Here is a 10,151-nt window from a genome sequence, read left to right as displayed (position 1 = left end):
GCATGAATCAGAAACATTATTGGGCACCAACAATTATAGTCTCAGTCATTGAAGCAATTGCAATTTATCATAACATCGGAAAGAGTCTATGTCAGAGCTTAAAAGCAATTCCACATACTCAACTATCATTTAGTCCTTCATAATTGCTAGCACTCACGCGATACTTGTGGTTACGGAGTTTTAATCGGACACAAAGAAAGATAGGGGCTTATAGTTTTGCCCCACAACCTTTTACCTCAAGGGTAATGTCAACTATAATAATTCACGCTCCCCCACATCCAATTAGATATGTATATCATACTCTTTCCAACATGCTGAGCTTGCCAAAGGATAAAATGAAAAAGGAAAGGTGAGGATCACCGTGACTCTTGTGAGGTAGAGGATAATAATAAAAGATAGGCCCTTCGCAGAGGGAAGCAGAGGTTTTCATGCGCGTTTAGGGTTGATGCACAAAATCTTAATGCAAAAGAACGTCACTTTATATTGCCCCTTGTATGTGAACCTTTATTATGCAGTCCGTCGCTTTTATTGCGTCCACAGCAAGTTCGTACAAAGCTTATTTCTCAACATTAATAAGTCATGCATATTTAGAGAGCAATTTTTATTGCTTGCACCGATGACAACTTACTTGAAGGATCTTACTCAATCCATAGGTAGATATGGTGGACTCTCATGGCAAAACTGGTTTAAGGGTATTTGGAAGCACAAGTAGTATTTCTACTTGGTGCTAAGAATTTGGCTAGCATGAGGGGGAAAGGATAGCTCAACACGGTAGAGGATCCATGACAACATACTTTATCTCGAATGTAAGAAAACATAACTCATTATGTTGTCTTCCTTGTCTAACCTCAACTCTTTAGCATGTCATATTTTAATGAGTGCTCCCAATCATAAAAGATGTCAATGATAATATATCTATATGTGAAACCTCTCTTTCCTTATTACTTCCTATTAATTGCAACGATGACCAAAGATATATTTGCCGACTCCCAACAACTTTTAATCATCATACTCTTTCTATGTGAAGTCATTACTTTCACTAAGATCAATATGAGCTCCTTGATTCTTTTTATTCTTTTCTTCTACTTACCCAAGATCATGGTAAAACAATCAAGCCCTTGACTCAACACTAATCTTTATTATATAACTCACGAACTCGATTACAAAGAAGGATCGTAAAGCAAAACTAAAAACTAGATCATGCCACGACTTTATTCTACTAAATCAAGATACTACTAATAGGATCGAACTAAGAAAAACTGTAAAGATAGGAGTTGTGATGGTGATATGATACCAGGGCACCTCCCCCAAGCTTGGCAGTTGCCAAGGGGAGTGCCCATGCCCATGTGATTATTTCTCCTTCTTTGTTGTTGGCGGTGGAGGTATTGTCGGTGGCTTCTTCCTCAATTTACGCTTGAGTATAATGTTTTGTTCTTTTAGGTCTTCGATCTCCCGCTCAAGACTTAATACTCTTTTGCATAGTTCTTGCTTATTTTCCTGCAAGAGACAAAAAGGGATAAACTTGATCTTTGGCTTGTTTGCTCTATCAGGTAGACTTGACTTTTTAAACTCCACATGCATATCCACTGGTTGAGGTAGCGGAACTTCATCTTCGTCTGAGCTTGTTTCCTCCTTCTCCTTAGGCTCATAGTCTTCTTCTTCTTCTGTGGTCCAGCCACTATGGTCCAAGTCTCTGTAGACCTTAGGGTCTGCAAGGAAATCAGCCACATAGCTTTCTCCCTGCGAATCTTGAGATGACATCTTGCTTTAATCTGCAGCAGCAACAGCTCGAAACGAAAACAGAGGATATTTGCGTGATATGAGAGTCAAAACCTTCAGGAGTATATATAATGAATTTTTACTGACCAAAATACGTGTCGTGCAAGGAAATGGAGTCCGGAGGGCACACGAGGTGCTCACGAGGTAGGGGGCGCGCCCTCCACCCTCGTGGAGGCCTCGTGTCCTCCCCGGACTGCTGCTTATTTTTCTATTTTTCTAAATATTCCAAAACGGAGAAATATTGCCTTAAAAATTGTTTTGGAGTCAGTTTACTTACCGTACCACATACCTATTCCTTTTCGGAGTCTGGAACGTTCTGGAAAGTGTCCTTTATGTACTCCTCCGGGGTCACGGTTTCAATAATATTAATTTCAACATTTATAGGATTACCTGAGATATAGTGTTTGATCCTTTGACCATTTACCACCTTCGGATTTGTGCCTTCGAAGTTGTTGAATTTTATGGCACCGGAACGATTGACCTCCTCGATAACGTAGGGACCTTCCCACTTAGAGAGAAGCTTACCTGCAAAAAAACTTAAATGAGAGTTGTATAGCAATACATAATCACCTACACGAAACTCATGCTTTTGTATCCTTTTGTCATGCCATCTTTTAACCTTTTCTTTAAACAACTTGGCATTTTCATAAGCTTGGGCTCTCCATTCATCAAGTGAGCTAATATCAAATAACCTCTTCTCACCGGCAAGTTTGAAATCATAGTTGAGCTCTTTAATGGCCCAATATGCCTTATGTTCTAGTTCGAGAGGTAAGTGACAAGCTTTTCCATAGACCATTTTGTACGGAGACATACCCATAGGATTTTTATATGCAGTTCTATAGGCCCATAATGCATCATCAAGTTTCTTGGACCAATTCTTTCTAGACCTATTAACAGTCTTTTGCAAAATTAATTTGAGCTCCCTATTGCTCAATTCTACTTGACCACTAGACTGAGGGTGATAAGGAGATGCAATCATATGATTAACGTCATATTTAGCAAGCATCTTACGGAAAGCACCATGAATGAAGTGTGAACCACCATCAGTCATTAAATATCTAGGGACTCCAAACCTCGGAAAAATAACTTCCTTAAGCATTTTAATAGATGTGTTATGATCAGCACTACTAGTTGGAATAGCTTCCACCCACTTACACTACTGGAATCTGGCAGTTTGCCATCTGCCATGGCAGATGGCAAAGGCATGGTCGGCGGATGGCAAAGGCTTTGCCATCTGCCAGCAGATGGCAAACCAGTCGTCCGAAACCCTGCCGGTAAAGGCTTCTTTGCCGTCTGCTGGCTGATGGCAAAGAGCCTGTGGCTTTGCCATCTGCTGGCTGATGGCAAAGAGCCTGTGGCTTTGCCATCTGCCGGCAGATGGCAAAGCCTCTTAACGGGGTTAGCCCCGTTAGAAGGCTAACAGCATACTTTGCCATCTGCCAGCAGATGGCAAAGGCTGCAGGCTGTTTGCCGTCTGCTAGCTGATGGCAAAGAGCCAAATAGGCCAACCCAAACATGACACGTGGCCTCTTTGCCATCTGCCAGCTGATGGCAAAGCTCTTTGCCATCTGCGACTATATTGCCCCATTTAATTTTGATTTTTCTTATATCAATTCATTTTCACAGAAATCAAACACAAATATATTTATATGACCAATATAGCATATTCAACACATATTACCAATAGTCATGAACACATATGTATCCAACCATGTTACCAATAGTAGCAAGTTTCATCCGTACATATACATAGTTTCATCAATATTACACAGTTTCATCCATAGGTAGCAAGTTTCACAAGGTCAAAACAAAAACTAAATACAAGAAAACATACTTCTTGGACCCTGAAAACAACGGACAGCAGTTCTTCCACTTGAAATCAACACCATGGCTCACAGGCAGAATACTGGCAGTAATAATCAAATAAAGTATACAAGGAGTTGTTTCGATTCCACAACAAGGATCAAAACATGCACAACCATGTCTTATGTTGCAACTGAACAACACATACTACAGCCATCAAAACCAGCAGATTGACAGGTTAGAGTCAATCCCACCATCTCATTTACTCCTCCCTTCCCTTGAGAAAAACAAAATTCTTTACAAATAAAATAGCCAGCACATGGAATATATTTGCTGTGCTCTAAGCATCTCAACTCAGCGTCAGTAGTGATGGCACAACACACATACCTTGGTTTTTACGTGCTCTTTCTACTTGACATCCTTGTTATACTTGTCTTTGTGGAAGTCCATGATCTTGCAAGCAGGATGGTCCTATTTCGGATGGACCTGCATGGGCGGTGACAAGATAACCATGAGAAATGGAAATGCTGACAGTCGCGCACAAACAATTGAAGAAGAATCTCAAGAAAATGCTAAAACTTGGGCTCAAACAATTGAAGAAGGAAATGCAGCACTACCTCAACCAGGTGCAAGCCCATCCTGGATACAACTTTATGCCCTCGGTACAACATTATGACCTGCAAAGTTGAAACATGATATGTGAAAGCCTATGATCTTGCAAATCAACAATATAACATGTTTGTTAACGCACAACAAGGAAGCTTCAGTTCAAAATTATATGATGTTGCACACTTTCAAACGTGGCTCTGTTCTAAGCATTCCAACTCAGCTTCAGTTGTGGTGTGACGACAAATTTACCCAAGCAGGATGATTTTATCACATACCTTGTTCTTTTAGGCGATCTTTCTCCATGGCATCCTTGGTATACTTGTCTTTGTGAAAGCCTATGATCTTGGAAACAGGAGGGCCTGATTTCCCAAGGACCTGCACATGCGGCAACGAGAAAACCATGAAAAACAGAAATTCCGACAGTTGCGCACAAGCAATTGAAGAAGAATCTCAAGAAAATGGTAACACTTGGGCACAAACAATTGAAGAAGAAGGAAATGCAGTGGTACCTCAACTGGGTTCAATCCCATCCTGGGAGCCATCCGAAGAGCATCCTGGGCACTACATCATGCCCTGCAAAAAATAAGAAGCATGCCATGTTCAGCATCTGAATGTTGAACCGAGCAGGTTCAGGTTTGTGCAATCCCGTGTCAAACTCCCTAGTAGATGCATTGATAGTTGTACATTTGATATATGGTTAATTTAAAGCGATCGCCATCACCAAAAAAACAAATATTTTAGGCGAGTTAAACAGTGCAAATCACAGTGGACACATGAATCGTGCAGATGTGATCCTACCACTTCACTTGTCCAAACTTAAGATGATGACTACACACAAACACACACACACACGCACACGCATATGCTTGGTCGTTGCCAAGTAACCAAGCAAGTTCAGGTTTCATTTTTTTTCTTGATAAATCTCCTCCTAAAAGAAAACAGCATCTTCTTATTACTAATTGGAGGCACCTTTTAAGTACTCTAATTAATCCACATCATCAAAATTAATTACACCGTTGGATTTTGAAATTTACGTACAGGATAGAATGAAAACTTGCGTAACACAAATGATCCTGTCCCATTGAAAAACGATCTGACACGACCCACGTTAGTGAAACAAACAAAAAAAATCCTCCAGCCGTTCCCTCGAAATAAAAAAGTAAAGCGTCCAGATCAAAAAAAGAAAGAAAAAGGAAAGTGTCATCACCTAAAAAACTTCCAACGAAAAAGGAGAAAGAAAACCACAATCCCGTAAAAGGCTCCATCTCAATAAAATACTCTGCCGGTTAAAATATTCATGGAGTCCTCTACATGGACGCTACCTCCTCCTCCTTAAATTGTGCTCTCCTACCTATGTTCGCTGGCGGTGATTATTTCCTCCGTCATATGGAGTCCGCTCGGCAACCATGCAATCTCTTTTTCAACTACAGCAACCCATCAGGTATATCAACCTCAACATATGAATTTCAATTTCCAAGTACAGTAATCAATCATGTATACGTACATGATTTTATCTCATGATACTGATTTAGCAGGTGCTACCCAATCAAGCAATCTACGCATATATACTCTACAACACGATCTACACATGATATGTTGATTTAGCATGTACAATCCACTCAAAAAATGCATATCCGGATATCCTGATCGTATTCCACTTTGACCTTTCAGTCGTATTTCAGTTATATATGTCAAGTACAGATGTGGAAGCCGTCGAGACCGGCGGCAAGATGGCACCGGTGCTGTGCGGCAAGAAAGACTTGGATCGAGTCAAGACTCAATACTAATGGATATACTCAACAAGATGACCAACCTAGGAAATCAGATTAGAAGAAGATTAGGTGGTATTTTCTATTTATTTAGTTTTGATCCTTTTTGAGGAATCAAACTAAAGTTTTGACTTCTTGGGTTGGCCTTATTAGGCCACTTAAATTGTGATTCAGTTTTCATTGGTGAGTTTTGTTGGTGCAGATAGCACAGGGGCAGCCGGTCAATGTCCCGGGAAAGAGTAGTACATCAGATCATGTTTCCCATAAATGGTGTACAAGCAAACAACATTTGATGGGTGTCGTACACAAAAACAAAATCAGCAGGCAACATTTTAAATGTGTCCATGATATCGAATATAGCAATGACATCCATGTAACCTAAGAAAATCCAGATCTACATCCTGCATGTCCACAAGTTTTTTTTTTTTGACAAGTTTGAATCCAGTCCACATTTGTACTTCTATGCTTACTACTCTTTTGCAAGGGAGCATGCCGTTCTTCTGCAAGGGAAAGCCTATCTGCTTTCACTAACTAATTGGTCAGCATGTGGATGAGCATGTAATGCCCGACAAAGATAAAACACTCAGGATGAAGCGACCCATTTTCAGGAAGCAATACCGTGTAACAACCAGCTCTAATAGCTCCTGTTGTATGCCGCCATGCGCTAGCTTCATCCGATGTCACAAGCTCCATGTGGTTTATACATTCTGTCATAAACAATGACTATGATAGCAAAGCAACCGTCAGTGAAAATGATATTAAGATGTATGGACCTAGATGATGCCCTATTTGTCGCCTTATATCTGATGTGAATTGTAGTTACAATAATTTTGCTAGCCAGCTCATAGATGTTGAAGAAAAATCTTTGCAGTAAGGAAACTTCAAACCATACTTCCATGGCATGACAAATGAGAGCACTCATTTCTTGAACATTTGCACATTTAAGAACTGCCCCATATATATTGGAAATGGTGGCGTATGAATGAGCCACTTAGGTTCTCCTAGTCATTTAAATCTATATCAACTATCAGAACAGCTTGAGCCATCCTGGAAAGTGTGGGTATCCATGTTCTTAAGTACCAACTAATCGTACGAATCAATGTTACATACCTCTAAAAGAAAATGAACAAATTGTATATTGGCTTTTAATCCCCAGGTGCAAGAACACATGACCGCTCCAGCTCAAAGTCCAGTTCCCCATTCGTCTCTGGAACTCACTGCTAGAAAAAGGCACACAAAACTGTAAGCATAAATAGAATTTCTCAGCTCTATCCAATGCCAATAAAATGCTTCAGGACGTTTGCATGAACTGCATACAACTAAACAACACAAAATAGGGCATCTACATCCAATGGAGGGAACCAAATAAATTACCTCCAGATAATTTTTCAAGGCAGATGTCGTGACCGTGAAGAAGTGGACTCCCAGGGTGAGGTCGTTGGCCTGATGCTATTCAGTCCTCATATGTCACAAAAATAAATATTTAGCAACAACAGTAAGGAAAGGGAAGCACCCTTCTGCTAGAGCACTGCTTAGAAGAATCTGAACAAATATCTATATTGCAAAATTAATATAAACATACTGGAAACGGCCACCAATCAACTTTCTTCCTGAAAATCAGAAGAGAGGAACATAGTGGAGATATAACGGGACATACACATGAAGGGCGTGGCATATCTGCTTGGAGGTTCACGACGATGGCCGGATGAACTCGTAGTGGTTAAGATTTGGCGACGGAGGATGTTGACAAGTCGAGGTGCCGGTTGTAGGAGTCGAAGTCGAAGCGCCGACCGGTGTCAGAGGAACGATGCCACTATGGTTGGCTGGCCAGAGGAGGCGAGTGGAGAGGTCGGGACGGCGAGTGGCCGAGGGCGTCGACGGCGAGTGGAGAGGTCGCCGCGGGGGACCGCACGCACGCTCCCTCCCCGACGGACGGCGACGGCGAGTGGAGAGGTCGCCGCGGGGGACCGCACGCACGCTAGGGAAAGGGGGGGCCTCTGCGGGCGGCGGGGTGGTGGGGTGGTGGGCGGCGGCGGGGTGGTGGGGCGGCAGCGGGGCGGCGGGGTGGTGGGGCGGCGGGGCGGCGGGGTGGTGGGGCGGCGGCTGGTGAGATGCGTGCAGATGCGTGGGAGAGGAGGGGAGAGAGGGAGAGGAGGGGAGAGAGGGAAGGGATAACCCCACAGTTTTTTTATCTGGAAAAAAATAACCCCATCTCTTTGCCATCTGCCAGCAGATGGCAAAGAATCTTTGCCGTCTGCTGGCAGATGGCAAAGAGGTGGGGCTGATACACCGTTACACTCTTGACGTCCACATGATTTGCCAACCTCTTTGCCATCTGCTGGCAGATGGCAAAGATTATTTGCCATCTGTTGGCAGATGGCAAAGAATTCGCTGATGGCAACCATGTTCTTTGCCGTCTGTCAGTTCTTTGCCATCTGTTTTTTATAAGCAGATGGCAAAGACGTTCTTTGCCATCAGCTGGCAGATGGCAAAGAGCTGGCTGATGGCAAATTCCCAGTCTCTAGTAGTGTTAGTAACGTAATCAACAGCAACTAAAATATGTGTGTATCCATTAGAGGCAGGAAAAGGTCCCATATAATCAAAGCCCCAAACATCAAATGGCTCAATAACAAGCAAATAATTCATAGGCATTTCTTGACGTCTACTAATATTACTAATTCTTTGACATTCGTCGCAAGACAAAACAAACTTACAGGCATCTTTGAAGAGAGTAGGCCAATAAACACCAGATTGCAATACCTTATGTGCAGTTCTATCTCCAACATGGTGTCCTCCATAAGCTTCAGTGTGACACTTGCGTAGAATATGTTCCTGTTCATGCTCAGGTACACAACGTCTAATGACACCATCTACTCCTTCTTTATAAAGATGCGGATCATCCCAAAAGTAATGTCGCAAGTCATAGAAAAACTTTTTCTTTTGCTAGTATGTGAAGCTAGGTGGTATAAATTTAGCAACAATATAATTTGCATAATCAGCATACCAAGGAGTACTACGAGAAGTTCTTATGACATTTAATTGTTCATCAGGAAAGCTATCATTAATAGGTAGTGGGTCATCAAGAACATTCACTAACCTAGATAAGTTATCTGCAACGGGGTTCTCGGCTCCTTTTCTATCAACAATATGCAAATCAAATTCTTGGAGGAGGAGAACCCATCTAATAAGCCTAGGTTTTTCATCCTTCTTTTCCATAAGATATTTAATAGCAGCATGATCAGTGTGAATAGTATCTTTGGAATCAACAATATAACGTCTAAACTTATCACAAGCAAACACCACTGCTAAAAGTTCCTTTTCGTTAGTAGCATAATTTCTTTGAGCACTGTCTAGAGTCTTACTAGCATAATGGATAACATTTAATTTCTTATCAACTCTCTGCCCTAGAACAGCACCTACAGCATAATCACTAGCATCACACATAATTTCAAAGGGTAAATTCCAATCAGGTGGCTGAACAACAGGTGCAGAATCTAGTGCTTTCTTAAGTATTTCAAATGCTTCTACACAATCATCATCAAAGATAAATGGTACATCTTTTTGTAATAAATTAGTCAGAGGCCGAGAAATTTTTGAGAAGTCCTTAATGAACCTCCTATAAAATCCGGCGTGACCAAGGAAACTTCTTATACCTTTAATGTCCTTGGGACATGGCATCTTTTTAATAGCATCAACCTTGGCTTGATCAACTTCAATACATCTTTCAGAGACTTTGTGCCCCAAGACAATACCTTCATGAACCATAAAGTGGAACTTTTCCCAATTCAAGACAAGATTAGTTTCTTCACATCTCTGCAAAACTCGATCAAGATTACTTAAGCAATCATCAAAAGAGGAACCATAGACGGAAAAGTCATCCATGAAAACCTCACAAATCTTTTCGCAAAAGTCAGAGAATATAGCCATCATGCATCTTTGAAAGGTAGCAGGTGCATTACATAAACCAAAAGGCATACGTCTATAAGCAAAAGTACCAAAAGGGCACATAAAAGTAGTCTTTGATTGATCTTTAGCTGACACAGGTATTTGAGAGAAACCGGAATAACCATCTAGAAAGCAATAATGTGTATGTTTGCATAACATTTCTAGCATTTGATCAATAAAAGGTAAGGGGTAATGATCTTTCTTAGTGGCCTTATTTAATTTAAGGAAATCAATTACCATCCTATA

The 10,151-nt window shown here is 41.3% G+C and overlaps 1 long non-coding RNA gene across 5 annotated transcripts; it reads right to left on the bottom strand.

Moving 5' to 3' along the window:
• Positions 1-3,479: 3,479 nt before the first annotated feature.
• On the bottom strand, positions 3,480-8,021 carry LOC123110108 (uncharacterized). Of its 5 annotated transcripts, none has more exons than XR_006453163.1 (8): positions 7,618-8,020; positions 7,335-7,409; positions 6,579-7,177; positions 4,701-4,764; positions 4,467-4,566; positions 4,200-4,259; positions 3,970-4,068; positions 3,480-3,859 (listed from the first exon to the last, which is right to left on the bottom strand). It is a non-coding gene; the product is annotated as an uncharacterized lncRNA (long non-coding RNA). The 5 variants fall into 5 exon arrangements; XR_006453165.1 differs by having other exon boundaries at positions 3,480-4,068; positions 6,579-6,683; positions 7,071-7,180; positions 7,618-8,019; XR_006453162.1 differs by having other exon boundaries at positions 3,480-4,068; positions 6,579-6,683; positions 7,071-7,177; positions 7,618-8,018.
• Between the last annotated feature and the right edge of the window lie 2,130 nt (positions 8,022-10,151).

This window comes from Triticum aestivum, chromosome 5B, assembly GCF_018294505.1.
Source record: "Triticum aestivum cultivar Chinese Spring chromosome 5B, IWGSC CS RefSeq v2.1, whole genome shotgun sequence".
Classification (NCBI taxonomy): Eukaryota; Viridiplantae; Streptophyta; class Magnoliopsida; order Poales; family Poaceae; genus Triticum; species Triticum aestivum.
The sequence above is the reverse complement of the archived record's forward strand: the minus strand, read 5'-3'. Positions and strand labels throughout refer to the sequence as shown.